Source organism: Dipodomys merriami, unplaced genomic scaffold (assembly GCF_024711535.1).
Source record: "Dipodomys merriami isolate MVZ:Mamm:240054 unplaced genomic scaffold, mDipMer1.0.p SCAF_16, whole genome shotgun sequence".
NCBI classification, from domain to species: Eukaryota; Metazoa; Chordata; class Mammalia; order Rodentia; family Heteromyidae; genus Dipodomys; species Dipodomys merriami.
Genome location: NW_027202937.1, coordinates 27,124,681 through 27,143,171, shown reverse-complemented (window position 1 = coordinate 27,143,171; position 18,491 = coordinate 27,124,681). Strand labels below are relative to the sequence as shown.

The 18,491-nt window shown below is 37.8% G+C and overlaps 1 pseudogene; it reads right to left on the bottom strand.

Moving 5' to 3' along the window:
* Window positions 1-18,491, bottom strand: part of LOC138827711 (uncharacterized) — a 276,436-nt pseudogene that overhangs the window by 190,105 nt on the left and 67,840 nt on the right.

Here is an 18,491-nt window from a genome sequence, read left to right as displayed (position 1 = left end):
GCTTGAAGCCTAAGGGTTCACCCCCAAGAAGACACTACCCCCCCAAAAAAAAAAGCAAGTAGAAATAAGTGAGAAGACCTTAAGAATGTAGAATTCTTAATTTTGTTTGCTAATTTTGGAAATAAGTACTGAGATGGCCACATTTCTAAGTGCCAAGGTTTAGTCAGTGATGTTTCTAGAACACTGTATATCAGAACAGGGAAGACTCACCCAGAGTGTGGGTAGCAAAAGAAAGAAAGAATAAGGAACACTTGCCTATATGCCTATAGGTGCATAAGGTCTATTACTGAGCAGATGCGATATCCTTTCCGGGGCCATCATCCATGTGCATCAGACTGTAACTTCTCCCGACTTTCAATGGACTGTCTAGGAGCTTCCAGACTTTCAGCCTTAGAATCAGGGCTGCCTCACTGTCAGAAGCTTTCAGCTGCCTGGATGGAGTCGCTACTCTTGTTCTTGGCTTGGCAGACTGCAAACCACCATGGTGAGACTATCTAGCCCCTGATTGTGTTAGCCATCGAATAATGCCTTTCTATAACTGTATATGTACCTTCTATTGGATTGGATTCTGGACAGCTCTAAGTAAATAGCACCAGCACTTCCTCTTTTAGGAAGCCTCTGGTGTTGCAGATGTTCTTAAGACTGACAGCCTTCCAACGGCATGTACTAGGACAGCCTCCTTTCCAGATGTTACAGGTGCAGGGTGTCCTTTCAGAGACAGAGAGAGAGATTGAGAGAATAACAAGATTTGACTTGAGAAAGAGAAACAAGTCAGTTAAAGCACAAAGAAAAATGATAGGACTTGGTGGGTAATTTTCCAGTATGGAAAATTATGGATCAGTTCTTACTGTTCTTTTTTTAAGGCTTTTTGTGAATGTTGGTGCTTAAACTGTGGACTCATTCATTTGCATCGAGTTTTAATGTCCGTTTCACACCCCTTGGTAAGTCCTCATCTTAGCCTTTTCCATTTGCAAAATAGGGTTAACGAAGGATTTGGTTGAGTACAGTTTGCATTGTTGATATATATTATATGTGCAGCGCTGGACTGGCATACTGTGAGTACTCAACAATGGATCCTCTCTCTGTCCTGTCAAAGTATAAATAGTACAGTGAAACATGATTTCAATCTTGAATATCCTTCAAAGGCCCATGAAAGTCTGGCTGTGAAATCTCTAACAGATGAAGCCTATAGGGGGCTACTCAGGTAATTGGGACATACCTCTCTCTCTTTCTCTCCTTTCCCCCCTCTCTTTTCCTCCTCCTCCTCCTCCTTGTCCTTCTTCTTCTGCTGCTGCTGCTGCTGTCTCTCTTTCTCTTTCTATCTCTCATTTCATTCCATGATATGCTCCTGTTGTAACGTGTGATTTCATCACAGATCCCAAAGCAATGTAGAACAGCAAGTCACAAGCTATGGCCGAGCACCTCTGAGCCAAAATAAATCACTCCTTTTCACAAGTTGATTATCTCAGATATTTGGTATTTGTTTATAATACCAGGAAGCTGATTATCACCAAGTGAAAATGATTTTCTACACTTGAAACTCCTCAGGTCACCCAGTAGAAAGGTGTAGAGGCACACTAGCATCAAATTGCCATAAACAGTATTCTTAGAAGAGAGAGTCAAACTAACTAGGACTTCTGTAAGGAATGTTTTGAAGAGCTGGAAAAATCTAACCTACAGAGGACACCATAGAATATTCATTTGCAAGATGGCATTGCAATGATAGAACACATTCTAGACACTAGTTTAATACCTACTTGTAACTCACCAAGCCATGAATTAGGTATTAGATTCCCCTTTTGTAGATGAGGAAGACTGGAACCAAGGAGATCAAATAATTTTGCTGAAGTTGTAAACTGTAACAGAATCAGGATTACTGTAGGCCCCATTCTAAAGTTATACTCTTAATTGATACTCTCTGGGGCAAGGTGTGGCTTTTAGGAATAAGAATGAGAGAAAAATGGAATAGCATACCTTCAGTTGACGGGAGAGATTTGTGTGCGGTAGCAGAAAGTTAGGAAGTGAATAGAAATGATGCATTCAGGGTGAGCCAGTTGCTTTTGCAGAAAAGTCTTGAGGTCCCCTTTCCTTCAGAAGTTACCCATACAAGCACTGAAATGTGGGCCTTCCTCCAGCTCATATCATGGGAAATTTGCTAAAGTCAAAAACAATACAATACAGTCCAGGACTATCTATTATTAATGGTAATACCAATAATCAATAAAAGCAATCATACTCAAAGTCTGCATGTCCTAAGACCACTCTTTCTTGTGAGTTATTAAAATCATTTCAACTCTTAGATATTAAATGTCACACAGAAAATAACCTCCTGCAAAATGTTGGGTTCATCATATTTTAAGAATTAATATTATAGGTCATTTTAATCAGTTTCTGATATATGCAGTTTTCAGAAAGCACTTCAGGGAAGAGGATAGTAGTCAATGACGGATAATGACAAGAATATGAACTATATTCTTCATATACACATTGGCACCAGAGCATTACTGAACTACTTTGCCATCTTAAGTATTTAGGAAGCTTTAAATAAAAAATAAATTTGCCTATTTCACTGAAATGGAGTGTTCTTTTTCTTTCATGTGTGAAACTTCAGACTTATTAATTTCATGGCTATATTTTAAAATGAGAGCCAGTACTGGCTAGATGACTGTATGATGAGTGTCTTAAAATTTCACAAAAGGGCACTAAATTTTTCACAGTATTTGTGTTTCATTCTCAGTGTAATAAAAATATGCCACTCTTTTAATAATGAATAATAGATTCTCAGTTTGATTTACACGCCTGGATTAAATGTCCTGTTTGAAAAGTTGCTCTTTTATTCATATCTGATTTCCTTTCAGTAAAACAAAAATGGTGCCCATCTACTACTATAGTGATAATACCTTGATGCATGGGCATATATATATTAACTGGCTTATACCTTGTAAAATTCTATACTATCTATGAAACAATCTAGTATCACAGTGTTCAGTGAAGTTTTCTATGGAGTGTCTGAAAAGGCCCATCACAGGCCAAGACATATACATGACAATGAGATGAAGGCAGCCAAACTTCCTCCTGGTCATAAAATAAGCTTATTTCAATTATGCCAGATGTGCTGAGTTTATTTACAAAAGCTTATAGTCTTCATTGTCTCTTTTCTGTAGGGAAATAAAGAAGACAATTTATTATCATCAGTTCCTTATGAGCCCTCGGGTATAAAGGCTGGGAGGCTCTTCAATCTGCTAAAACTCCAAAAATCAAGGTGTTGCCCATATTCATTTCTCCTGAGGTCTCTCTCCATAGCTCATAAGTGGCTCCCGAAGCCATTACACAGCCTTTCCTCTGTGACTGTTATTGTCCTCCTTGCTTTGGGCTCACTTTAGGAGGAAAAGAAAGAAAGCAAAGTAAAAACACTAGTCACCATTCTGGTGACTTATTTTATTTCAGTTCATTTTGGAGTCACTGGCCCACTGTCTCCACCCACATGCACTGAGTGACTGGAGCTCACATTGCAGCATCAGTATTGTGGGATTCCACAAGAGGATCCATAACAATCTTTGATTGATCTACTTCCATCTCCCATACCTACCTTTTTATAGACACTAGAATAACTAACGATAAGGTATTTACTTGAGACCCAAATACATTTTGGAGATTCAAAGCTGAATCTAGAAATGAACTTATTTTTTAAAAATTTTCCTTCAAAACATACAAAGTTCAGTTAATGGAACGCTACACAAACCCTTGTCCTTGAAGGAAAGTGTCCTGATGTTTTTTTAATTTTTCTAGAACTCAATGTATTTTGTAAGCAGTGGCTCCATAAGTTTTTCAGCTATTTGTTGCTATATGTCAAACTACTTCCCAATTTAGTGGCTGGAAACAATTATGTTTAGTATATTTCCCAATTTCATGGATTAAAAATTCAGTCACTTCTCTGTGGAGATCCACCTACTCTATCTACATGCTATTGATGGAGCCCACTTGACATAGCTCTTCAGCTATTGGCTGAAAGGATCCAATCTTCACCTCTATGCCCCACTTGTTGGCAAAGGTAATGAAAGGCCTGAGGAGGCTGAGACCTCTCCTTTCTTCTGTAGTGACAGAGCCTTGCTTTCTGGTTTCTCCAGCTGGGCAGTTGGATTCTTTTTTACATGAAGACCCAGGACTCTAAGGGTAAGATTCCCAAGTAGACAAAAAAAAATGGAAGTTGCCAGTTCCTTATGTTATAGGTCAAGAACATGGAGAAGCCAGATTTTGAGAGGCTAACTTTTGGAGTCTTTATTAAAAAGCTGGCCACTGCATGGTGGACACCTGGCTCAAAGACCAGCAGTCAGCGAATACACTTAACACTGTTAGGAAACTAAGCCATGAAGGCAAGGAGGAAAGACAGAACAAAAACTATACCAACAAACCAATTCAGTTTCAATGGAGAGCTAAATTGGGACACCAAATTAGGAGAAGCAGGAGATACGAGACAGGACGCAAACACGGAAACACGTGGCATGGCATAATGGCACCTGAGCTGGTTAGGCCTAAATAGGGTCAGGTCAGGGGCAGGGTCACAGGAAACTCCCAATCCCAGGCACTGGACTGACAGGTTTAGTAACCTATCAGCCAAGTCCTCCCCCGACCCCACCTCCATTCTCTAGGAAGTCACTGTATTCACCTATCACCTCTCCTCTCCTCCTCCAGCGAAAACAAGATGCTAGTCATATATGGACATATTCGGGTACAAGCTCAGGTACCAGCAGAATTAGCCATCTGAGGAAGATAGGCCTCAACCTTATATAGAGGGGAAATCTTAAAGACTACTCAGAGGCAGGTGGTTCAAGGCATTTAGGGAGGTAATCAAGACAGAATCAGAGCATTCTCTGAAACAAAGCCCTTCTAGCTCACCTTGAGATAGGCATCCGACTTCAATGAAGGTACCTCTAGGCTTTCCAACACTGGGTATAGAACTCCCTCCACCCAGCAAGAGGCACAAGGATGGCTGTAAGAAATCACTTAGACTCAGCCTCCTTAGTTCACTTACAGCCTGAATTTACACCCAAAACTGAGACAGCCCAATTCCCATCAAATTCCATTGGTCAGTTATTCCCAGACTCCCCTCAGATTCAAGAGGAAAAAACATACATGTCACCCTTTAGTGGGAATAATAGCGAAGAGTCTATTGTTTAATCTACTCTAGTAAGGTACTGGTAACTAAATGAATGAATAAAATATAAAAATATAATACAAATAAAATATAGTACAAATAAATACAGTACAAATAAAAAATAGTACAAATAAAAAAGTATAGTACAAATAAAACTACTCTATTGCAATTACCTCTGATTAGCCCAGCAACTTACATCTGAACCAATACCAAATCCAAAAAATTTTTTCAATAACCCAAGCTAGCTAATGTCAGTTCAAAAATACTACTTTCCTTCTAGCTTTCATATCTCTTGATTCTTCTATGATACACATTTTTAATGTATTAATGGTTCTTTATTTATTTGCTACTTCTTATTTACTACTATGGGAGAATGAAAGTTTGTATACTCCCCAAATTTATATGTTGAAACCTTATCCCCCAATGCAATGGTATTTAGAAATGGGGCCTCTGGGAATAAATTCAGTTTGGATGAAATGACAAGGTAGGACTGTCATGATAGGTCAGTACCCTTGTAAGAGGATGACACTTTCTCCTTTTTAGTCTTTCATTACGTTAGACGTTGAGTTCCTTTTAACATTACCATCCTATCACTGTCCTGATGGTAGTACATACAACCAGGGAAAATGTTCTTCTGCTATTCTATAGTTGAAATGATGAAAACATTGGAGACTCTGCACGACTCTCAGACCCATCACTGTAGATATCCAGAAACAGAATTCCATTTGGGAAATAAAGCACACTGTCTTGTCCCTATCCTTCGATATCTTGTCTTGTCTCAAGAATGCATTCTTTATATTTAAATATGTAACAAGAAACTTTCTACAACTGCATTTCCAAAAGGATCTCTTTGTAAAAATTTTGAAATGTATGTTATTCCCTTTGACCAAGGAGAAAACCTTGCCCGTTCAGAAAAAGAAAAAAGAAAAAGAGATTTTGAAGGCTGTCACCTCTGTCCTTGATCTGTTCTTAGAGGTCATTTTTTCTGTATCGACTTCCTTTATGGACTGTTATTCAAAATACTACCCATACAATGGCATCAGCTTATTTCCTCTGTAAGAGATCCTGAAGATTTCCACAAGATTTTAAGCAAAATCTTTTTTATTTGTTGGGGGGGGAGGCTTTAAACTGGTTCACAAACTGACATGTGATCCTCAAAACCAGATGTGCTTATCAAATAAAATGGGGTTAAGTACCATCAAAATCAAGTCATATTTTTCTTTTGGCCAACACAGACACTCAATCCAAGAACTGGTTTCATTTTCTTTGTGGTGTGGGGTAATGTAAAAGAAATGAAATATGTAACCCTAAATTGAAGGAAACCATGGTCTTAATGGAATCATTAGAGAAATTGTTCCAGAATGCTACATCCTTCCAGAAATAATAACCCTGTAATGTCAGCAAATTCGGAGTCAGCACGGGTTACCTGCTCTATACAGAGGGCTCTGGTCATATTCATTCGATCTGCCTGAGGCTTAGCCAAACTTGAGTACGTGACCTTTAAGAATTTTTTAAAATTCATTAATCAATGTTCTTTGCCTGAATTTTGCTGGTTTTGCTTCTTTAACCTATTAGTTGTGTCCCTATTTTAAGTTGGCCAATGAAAAGTCTGTACCCAATGAAAATGAGAATTGCAAGCATAACAGTTCTAGCTAATAATTAACAGAAGGTTCTTTCAGCTCTGGTACCATTGCCAAAGTTCAATCAAGATAGTTTTAAATGTCACCAAAAGAATGATAATGCAAGATAAAGTGATAAGAAATTAATGGTCACCACTCTTAATTCAGATCTGACTTTACATTTCTCAGGATGACTAACACATCTTGCCTTATAAAAAGCCTTGACACTGCATTTATTTATTCACTTTAATGTATTAGAAACTAAACCCAACTGAAGAAACTGCAAAATTCTTCACCATACTTTCAAAGAATCAGCACAATTTTCCCACACTGGTCTCCTAATGTTTTTTTTCCTGCTGGTGACAGTTTTAATAACTTTGTATTGCTAATTTAAAACAAGATACATTGTCACATGTAATAACTAAATAGTTTAATGACTTAAGGCAATTCATATATTGTGGTTCCTGGATGGTGTACCTGTCTTACGGCTTCCCAAGTCCAACTTTGAATTTTTATTGAGCTAATTAATTGGAGAAACAATTATTTAATTACATAAACAGGATCATTTTGAATTTCTATTGAGTGAATTAGTTGGAAAAACAATCCTTCAATTATACAAATATGATCGTTTGATCTTTCTCTTGCTGTCTAAATGCTCCAAAGCACTTAGTACTTTACTAAAAATGAACAGAGGGGAAGCTTATGTTTAATATTCCCTTTAAATGAACAGAAAAAGCATTTTGTTCAATATTCCCTTATAAAGTCATAGAACATGCCAAATAAGAATACTTCAAGGAAATAATACAAAAATGTCATTTGTTTTTGCTTCTTGTTCCTGAAAGATATTCTTTGTTAGTCCTTTTAGCAGTGTTCTAGTAAGGACATATATGTTAAGGAGCGAACTGTATCTCCCAAAAGGAAATATATTGAAATTCTAACCTCTTTCATCTCAGAATGTGACCCTACTTGAAAACAGGATCGTTTACGACTTAACCAAAGTAAGATGAGGTCATCAGAGAGGACCTTGTAAAGACAGTTTTCCTTATATAAAAGGAAATTTGGACACAAAGACAGACATGCACTAGGGACAAGGATGTGAAGACATACAAGGAGAATGTCATATGACTCTGATAATTAGACAGCTGCTTATACAGGCTGAGGAGACCTGGGGGCTGCCCGCACCCAGGTGAAAGGCATAAAACCCTAAAGCTTTCAGAGGAGAAAGACCTGTCTGTATTTCAATCCCAGACTTCTTTTCTTTACAACTGTGAGACTACACATCCTGTTGTTTTTAGCCCACTGATTTTGCCTTGGGAAACAGCACTGTTTGCCCTGGAAAACGAATGGAATATTCTTAGTCAAAAATGGTTCTATTGATTTGCAACACCTCTGATCCGATAGGAGGTAAAGAAAGTACTATTTTCATTCATTTCTCTCTCATAATTTTGTGTCAATCTTCTGTTGTCTAAAGTTTTAACACAATGTGTCCATATGGCTTGATCTTACTTTGTCCTGTTTAGAGTTTCTATTTCTCTCCTCTGTGCATTCAGACCCTTCAGGGAAAATTAATGGCTGTTATTTCTTCATGTAAAACCTCTTCTTCTCATTCTCTTCCTTTCTAGAAATTGCAGAAGATGTCTTCCCTTCAATATCTGCAAGTCACCTCATATTTTCCCTCTTAGTGCTGCAGTCTAGAAAATTACATCTGGTCTGGCTTCTACATCACCCTCTTTTTGTTCAGTTTTAATCTTCTCAATAATGTATCTCTTGATTTTTTTAATGTTAACCTCTGTACTTTTTACATTCTATGATTTTTACTGTAGATTATCAGAAGAAATGAAATTTTAAAAGAAGAGCTTAAAACCTGTCTCTTGTCTATACTTTCTTGATAGATATTTTTACTTTATAGGCTACAATTTCTGTCAAGTCTATCTCATCTGGACAAATTTTGACAACCCTAATTTTATTCAGAACACTCCATTACTCTATATTGAATGGGTCCAATACCTCATCTCCTAAATGGTTGTTAAAATAGAAAGGTTAAAATCAACAAAATTGATCATCTGTTCTACTTCCTCCCAGGAATTTCTTCTTTGTTTCTGGTACCCAAAGATCTCTTTCATTATTAAAAATATATATGCATATATGTATAAGTATGGTTTTTATTCAGTTCAACCTAGCATTTCTCGTTGTTCAAAGAACAAATTCCTTAAAATGAAATATAACTTTTAGCCTCCAGTTTTGGCAGAATGGTAAAACTCAGGTTACCTAAATATTCCCCGAGTTTATCATCCTGCCAGAACCAAAGGCTCCAAAGGTACATTCTTTTCCATGTTTTCTTCCAAAGATCTAAACTTACTGGCTGTCAACAACAACAACAAAAGATCCACCAAGAATATAATAGTTATATTTGAAATATTTTTCTGATAAATGTCAGAAAGTTTCAGTATCTCCAGTAAAGAATTATTCCAAATCTTTCAAGAAAGGTAGTCAAAACTGAGTGTAGGTTTGGAGTCCATAGATGAATTTGACTTAACACTGTTCTTATAGTAACTGAGTCAGGAAGTTGCTAGTACATAAGACAGATTTGTCTGCTATCTCATCATATTTGACCATTTCCACCTCATAATACAAATAGATCATGCTAAGACAAGGAATTGTTTGGAACAAGAATGAAGAGCGAGTACCTGGAAGTAGAAGTGGGAATAGTTAGAGTGAGCCATCATTGGAGGCACACATACACCTACTGTCGCTCTCAGAGCCTTTACAAGTAGTCTACTCAATAAACTTTTACTTGTGTCCCCATAGGTCTAGTCATAATCCAGAAGATAAGCCAGCCTTATTGCTGGAACTTTATAATTCATCCCCAGGCCCATGAGAAATGTAACTCTACATGTATGTAAAATACACGTTTCCTTCTCATACTTGGTGTTTCTCCAGTAGTTAGGACTTAGAAGAGAAGCAAATGATCATCTCTCCCCACTTAGCATCTGTTTGACTTCTCCTACTTAGAGAAGAATCTGAGATGTGGGGCTGGGAAGGTGGCTCAGTGGAAGAATGCTTCTCTTGCATGCATGAGGACTTGAGTTCAATTCCTCGGCACCACATAAGCAGGAAAAAAAAAAAGCAGAATTGGCGCTGTGGTTCAAGTGGTTGAGTGCTAGCCTTGAGCTGAAGAGCTGAAGAACAGTGCCCAGGACCAGAGTTCAGGCCCCACAACCACCACCACCAACAACAACAAAAAAGAATCTGAAATGTATTTCAAAGCCTTTTGCTCTATTCTAATCTGGAATTTCAAGGTGTTTACAGAAATCACATGGAAAAATACAAGTATAGAGCCTGTACTTTATTTTATTATTTCTATTACCATAAAGTAAGTGTACAAAGGGGTTTTATAGTGGTATTTACATATATTTATATAATGTATTTGAACAAATTCACCCCTTCTATTATACTCAAGGAATGATGTCTCAAATGTCCATATATTTATAATATACTCATTTACATATTTTAATGGGTCTGTGAGAGTTCTTTTTTATTTCAAAATCTCATTGCCTGAAAATTCAATGTTTTAACTGTCAGTCTCTCCCCAGCTGCTAGCAGAGTGATTGGCAGACAGAATTGTGTGGTTAGTGGAAAAACTTTGTGTTATTGGGTAGAGACCAATGGAATGAGCAATAACACTTTGATTTTGAAAGCAGAAAGCCTCCCATGACTTCACTTGCCTGTCAAATTCTGGAAGTCTCAGTGCTTTTCTTGTTCTTATTTTTGTCATGAATTTTGTACTTTCCTTCTACACTGTGAATGTGAAACAGCTTAGTGTATTTCTTTGGGGATCTAGGATTTTGCTAGGTGATACCAAGGGATGAATGTAATTCAGTGACATTTTTGTCAGGCTGCTAAAGAGTAAATTTTCCTTGACTGTGGCAGGAGGTAATTAATTTTTTGTTTGTTTGTCTCTGACACATGTAAAGACAATTTGGGCTTGCTATTTCAACTATTCGAAGATATGTTTGTTCTGTTTTGCAGGAATAGAAAATGCATTTGTTGTTGGCAGAATTGCTAGCTTTTGCTTATCCCTGCAGTCAATGTAGTTTTTAATACTGTGATACTATGAGCATTTTACTTTGCAACCTCAATCTGACAGTAATGTACTCTTTCCCTGGAGATGATCTTGATGCAACTCTTCAAACTATGATCTTTCCTGACATTTTATCCACAGTATACTCTGTCTGCTCTCTGTCACTATGATAAAAATAACTGAGGCAATTAGTTTATATAGAGGAAATGTTTATTTTAGCTCATAGTTTTGGCTATTCTAATCCAACTTCGGTTGTATCCATTGCTTTTGGACTCTGACAAGATAGCACATCATGGTATGGCATGGCAGAGAAAAATAACCATTAACCTTATGAACTGAGAATCAAAGAGAAAGAGACTGAATCTCACAGTCCCCAATGACTTAAAGACCTCCCACCAGGCTTCACCTTCTAAGGTTTTACCATCTCCCAGTAGTACCACCTGGGGCCAAGCTTTTCATACATAGACCACTAGGGGATACTTTATCCAAACAAAAGCACCCAATTTTAATCTTTCTACATGGAATATCCTCTACAGAGGATAAAAATCAATAGACAAGGTTTCTGCACCCAGATTGCCCACTAAATGAATGTTTAAAAAACCACTTATATCAACTTTCAATGTAAAACTGTTATTTATAGAGATGGCTTCAAAACCAGCAAGCTCTTCAAAGATTATTTTTTTGTAGCTTACTTCTATGTTCACATTTTTGGGTATTTGATTAAAATGTGCCACGGGAATAGAATGACATATTAGTGCCAATTGGATGTATATGTACATATGTATATACATATATATGTATATACAGGGTCAGGCGTGGAAGTTTATGCCTATTATCTCAGCGAATCTGCAAGTAGAGATTGGAGGAATTTCAGTTTGAGGCCAAAGGCCAAGGCTTCGTCTCAATCAACAGGCTGAATATGGTGGTTTGTATCTGTGATCTCAATTACACAGGAAGTATAGGTAGCAGGATTGTAGCCCAAGGTTGTCCCTGAACAACATGTGAAACTCTATTTGAAAGATAACTAAAACAATAACAATGTGGCACAAGTTGTAGAGCACCTGCCCAGCATTATATGTATGTATAAGTACACGCACACGAATAGGGATATGGATATTCACATTTCTTAGCTACTCCCACATTCTTGAAGTTTTCTCCTACAAATTGTGAGAGGTAAGATTTTAACTCAGGGCCTGAACTATGTCTGATTCCTACTCATACCTGTCCTTCTAAATTGTGCTTCTAGCACTTCTGGCTTCCCAGAGGAAAATCCATCTCCATAAGCAACCTAGACTAACACTCTGCACAAATACCCAAGCTTCTTAATGAGGCCTTTGGGATGACTTCAGGGAGAAAAACTTGTTAACCTCCATTGTTCTCAACCAAAGGTTAATTTGAAAGTTATCTGAAATATAAGCCTTTACTATATTAATTAAAAGAAAAGTCTACTGGGTAAAAATTTATGGGCTTCACTATCAACTGGCCAGCATAATTATTATAATACTAATAAAAAAGAATTTGAATCCTTCCTCTGTATTGACCTATTTCGGTGAGCAGGTGCTTGGTCCTTTCTCACATTCTTGTGGTAGGCAGGCTTTATTATACCGCTTTATTATACCAGAAGACTGTTGGCTCCTGGGTGGATCTTCTTGGCCAAGATCCCCCTCCTCCTTAATCTCTTCCCAGAAATAAATTCTTAAGTTTCTATTTCAAAGGATTCTTTGGTATCACTGTTGCTATGACTATCAGTTCTATAAGTTATGTCTGCTGCTGGCAATGAGATAACTTAAGAATAAGTAGAGAAACTGGGAACTGGAGGCTGAGATCTAAGGATCATGGTTTAAAGCAAGCCTGGGCAGGAAAGTCCATGAGACTCTTTATCTCTAATTAAATATCAAAAAAAGGCTAGAAGTTGAGCTGTGGCTCAAGTGGGACCACTAGCCTTGAGTATCAAAACTCAGAGACAGCTCCTAGACCCAGAGTTCAAGTCCAGACAGCAATAATAATAATAATAACAACAATAATAATAAGTGATATTCACTAAATGATCTTTTAGTTCATGGTTTCCAATAAGGACTGTGTTCACTTTTTATTTTTAACCCTTATCTATACTTTCTCTCTCCCCCCTCTGTCTCTCACTGTCTCTCTGTCTCTCTCTGTCTCTCTCTGTCTCTCTGTCTCTCTCTGTCTCTCTCTGTCTCTCTCTGTCTCTGTCTCTGTCTCTGTCTCTCTTTCTCTCTCTCTCTCTCTCTCTCTCTCTCTCTCTCTCTCTCTCTCTCTCTCTCTCTCTCTCTCTCTCTCTCTCTCTGTCTCTCTTTCATTCTCTGCAAAAGCACTGGGGCTTCAACATAGGACCTTGCACCTTTGCTTAGCTTTTTTCACTTAAGGCTGATGTTCTACATCTGGCTTTTTGCTAGTTTATTGGATAAGAGTCTCTCAGATTTGTTCACTAGGGCTAGCTTTGAATCAGGAATCAGGACCCTCAGTTCTCAGCCTCCTGAATAGTGAGGATTACAGATATGAGCCACTGGCATGCCAGATAACCTTCATTAACTTATAAAAATATAATGGTTATTTGGGAACTCCATGGTGTGGTTTTTGTTAATACTGCATTTCTTTCCATTCTCATAATTCACTATGGAGTTCTTCTTAGCAAAAAAAAAAAAAAGGTTAATCTGATTAAAGTATCAGTGTGTGTGTGTTTGTGTGTGTGTGTGTGTGTGTGTGTGTGTGTGTGTATGTCTGTGTGTTTGTGTGTTTCTGTGTAAAATACTATGGTGAAGCCACTTTGACAGTTTTTATATACTTAAACACAAATGACGGAACAGAAAATGGATGTTGTTTGGCAATGGATACTAAATGGGAGGGGATAGGCCAACAGAGAAAGCAAAGGAAGGTAAATTGGGTAAAGTACTTTCTTTATATATAAGAAAACAGAACAATGGAAACTATTGAAGCTGTTTTAAGAAGCAGGTAGAGGAAGATAGGGTGGAAGGCTGGAGTGAGTTTGATTAGTTACACGGTATGCATGCACAGAAATATCACAAGGAAACCATGAACAACTTAATTATATCTGCTAATAAAAAAAAGTAACCACTGTCTTCAAGGATCTTACATATCTGGAAAGTTAAGGTGGTGAAAATTTAAGGCTGAAGATCTGTTTCCTGTTAAGGAAAAGTATTCTCGTCTCGTCTATCACCCTGTGAGGTCCATTTGATTCTTACAATTTTCTTTTTTTCTTTTTTTTGCCAGTCTTGGGCTTGAACTCTGGGCCTGGGCACTGTCCCTCAGCTCTTCAGCTCAAGGTTAGTGCTCTACCACTTGAGCCACAGCGCCACTTCCAGTTTTCTGGTGATTTATTGGAGGTAAGAGTCTTACAGGCTTTCCTGCCCAGGCTAACTTTGAACTGCAATCCTTAGATCTCAGCCTCCTGAGTAGCTACTCCTGAGGCACAGGTGCCCAACTCTTACAATTTTCTTATAGTGGAAGATGCCAGTGTTGCCAGACTCAGAAAGACAAATGGTTCATGTTTTCTCTCATATGAAGAAACTAAAGTTAAAATACAACTATGCACAATGACATATAGAGGCTCTATGCTTTTATACATAAATAAACTGACTAAAGGAAGCTATACTTAGGGCAAGTATCTTAAGGCAAAATTCCTCTGAACAACTATTAAACTATTTATCAAAATTAGCACCAGGAAGTGCAAACACGTTGGGAGGTGGACAAAGGAGGAGGAGACACCAGAATAGAAGGAGGCAGTGTGAGCAAATGTGATCATTATATTCAATGTACATTATGTTTTAAAAAATGAACTATGTAATTTGAGGGTAGGAAGGAAAGTGGGGAAATGGGGGAAGAACAAAGGAAGGGGTGATACTGGCCAAGAAGCAATGTACTCATAACTTGAGTTATAGAATTGTAACCCCTTTGTACAACTATTTAATAATAATACTTTAAAAGTAAAAAAAATACACTTTCAATTAAACAAAAAGAAATTACCAGTGTAAATGGCAGTTTTCATGTTTGTGAACAGTCTGAGCTGGTGCCAGCACCCACTCCTTTTAGGATCCTCAACCCCCAGTTTTCTTTTCTCTTAGGACAGGAGTTTCCCAGGAGTCAGCATCTGTCCAGAACAGATGCTACAGAGAAGCCTGTGCCAGCCCCTCTGCTTTCACAGGTACTAGATGCTGTGAGACCCTCCCTTCCATCCTTCCCAGATCACTCTTCAGCATGACTCACTCCTTCAAAACAGCATTGTCTCTCCCAAACTCCTTCACATGTTCTTCATAATCCCCTCTGTCCATCACATACTTTCATAACACTTTCTCCAACTTGTCCTCTGACTTAAGGTCTGGGTCTCACCTGAAATTAGTGGCCATGCCTTCCTACACATACACGTGTGTTACATATGCAATGCACGTGTCAGAGTTTTGCATTCACAAATCCTAAAGAGGAGAGAGCCTTATGAAGAATTCATACTATGTATTCTTGACAAGAAAGGTTGGTATTTCTTTGTTGTTGTTGTTGTTTGTTTGTTTGTGTTTGTGTCAGCACTGGGACTTGAACTCAGTGTCTTGTGCACTTGACTTTTTTTTCTGAAGGCTGGTGCTCTACTAGTTGAGCCACACCTCCACGTTCAGCTTTTTGGTGGTTTGTTGGACTTAAACGTCTCACAGAGGGGCTGGGAAGGTGGCTCAGTGGTAGAGCGCTTGCTTTGCATGCATGAGGCCCTGGGTTCGATTCCCCAGCACCACATAAGAAAAAATAAATAAATCAAAAAAAGTCTCACAGACTTTCCTGTCCAATCTTCAGTCCCCACATCTCAGCTTCCTGATCAGCTAGAATTTACAGGTGTGAGCTACCAGCAGCACCCAGGGGCATTTCCCTTTTGACACAGGACTGAAGGCATACATGCATGGCTCCTAACAGTACACAGTGCATAATGGGTGCTCTGTTGCATTGAGTGAGTGGATGACTGTGTGAAAGAATACACAAATAAAATCCATACGCTAAGTTGGTTATTGAATGCTGCATGTACAGAGAGGAAGGTAGGCAGGTAGAAAGAGCCAAGAACTACATAAAGAGATGATAATATGTGCATGGATCTGCTTACCACACAAAGGACTTCATGGAAATACAGCCCAACATTGTAGAAGTTCCCAGCATGTTGAACTAAGTGTGTTCTGGTCTTCAGGTGCTCCGTTTGCCACCATGGCAAGACACAGCTCCCCGGTTGGCATAGTAGAGACATTCTGAGGAAGTAGGAGCCTTGAGAAGCCTTGTCCTTCAGACCCTGAGTGCATTTGATCTGTATTTGAAGGGTATGGGGCAACTGAGACTGCTCAATCTACACAAAAGGGGGAGTTCTTGAATTACACAGGAACTGGGTAAAACCACACAATTAGCAACAACGGGTTTCTCAGAAAGAAAAAAGTAGACAATTATTTTACTCAACCTGTAATTGTCAGGTATTAGCAGTGAGAACAGTTGAGGACACACGGTATGTAATTAAAAGGCCAAAAGGCAATCCTCCTGAGGATGGGAAGGAAAGCTTGGCCAATTTTTTTAAAACATGGTATGCTAATGAGCTGTGACATCAGGAACCATTCATTTATTATAATAAGATATAACTAACAGGAAATCAACACTTCTAAAACCACACAGCATACCTTTGAAGATATTAGGGATTGGTAAGATAAACCTAGGTGCTAAACTTCACACGGGAAACTTGACAGATGATAACCTGTCCAACAATCATCACAGACACTAATGTCACACCGATAAGTGCAAAGCAGAGCGGGTCAGACTAACACCTCAGCTGATCAAAATATAGGAGCTAACATTATATGCTTCACCCTGAAACTTAGCACAAATTGCATGCAACTGAGGGGTGCGACTTAACATTATTTTACCTTTTCATTAGCATTAGTTAGTTGTACCAGAAGGATTTTGTTTTGGTCTGTCTCTGTGTATGTACAAGGGATCTTCATCAGACTTAGGCCCTCTATCACACTCCCTCCTCAAACCAGTCTCTATTCTTCTATTTTTCACACATATACATAAAATACTGGGCCCATATTCATTCTCTCTGTTCACTCTTCCCTCTCCCACTAGTACCTCCAGCCCTGGCAGAACCTGTTTTCTATTACTGTCCATTGTATAGGATATATAGATATATAAATATATTTACATAGGTATATGAGTATATATACACATATACACATATATATCATGTATGCCTATATATACATGCATATATCCTATGTATATGATATGTATATATGTATATGTATATATATTTGAATGATCATATATGGTTACATATATGTTTATCTTTTTTTCTTTGTCAGTTGTGGGGCTCAAACTCAAGTCTTGGGAGCTGTCCCTGAGCTTCTTTTGCTCAAGACTAGCACTCTACCACTTTGAGCCACAGCTCCCCTTTCTGTTTTGGAGTGGTTCACTAGAGATAGGAGTCTCACAGGGATTTTTCTGCCTGGGCTGGCTTCAAATTGAGATCTTCAGATCTTAGCCTCTTGAGTAGCTAGGATAACAGGCATAAGCCAATGGAGCCTTTATCTTTCGAGTCTAGCGTCTACATATGAGAGGAAATGTGATCATTATCCTTCAGAACCTGACTGAAGCATGCTGATCTCCAGTTCCATCCATTTCCCTGCCAAAGACATAATTTCATTGCTCTTTATGACTAACTAGTACGCATGTGACAACATTTTACAACGTATTTGAACTCCCTATTTACACACAGTAAGGGAAGCAAGCCAACTTCATGTTCAATAAGTGCCATAAAGTTTATACAAATCAGTGATTTTCAATTAATTATTATTTCATTAAATAAATATTAAACCAAGATTACTAATAGCCCAAATGGCATCAAATCATGATCCTATACTCAGAAATGTTAACTTATTATGTTGTGTTCAGAATAATTTGACCTTAAAGAGTTCTCTGATACATTGTACTTTAATGAAAAAAAAATGTCATTTGCTGAGACCAAGTTACTTTCTTGCCATTCAAGTTAATCTTCAGAAAGGATTTCTTAATCCTGCTTGGACTTTATCTTTAAATAAAGATAATATACATAATATCTATATTTCCATATAGATTGTATGCTTCTAGAATTAAAGCACCATTAAATAAGCATTGGAAGTTGTTCCGTTTCTTTTGTTTACTCATATAAGTCATACTTAAAAATGAATCAAAATAACGATTATTTTTCATTTAATTAGAAAGTCTTAATTAACAACAAAGATTTAACCTTAATATTTTGGCTTCCAAAAATATTTTAAAAATTAACTCCCTGTGAATAAATAAGACAATCTTTTTAAACCTCAAGGCAGGATTACTGATGCAGGCAGACAGAGTTATTAAACACATTCTAAATTAAACGCCTCTATGAATTTTATACTGAAATATATTGTGATAGTTTTTGCATGCCAAATGTGACATTTTGTGTTTTAGATTCATCTTCTGTAGTAATTTTGGAAATGTCAGACAAACAAAGATTTTGTCATTTACCAATGGAATTACTATGCATGGCTGCTTCACCATCTTTTTGCTGGCTCTTGTGGTTGTTTCAAGTCAGCAAGCCATAAAAAATCTTTATCTCTCTGAA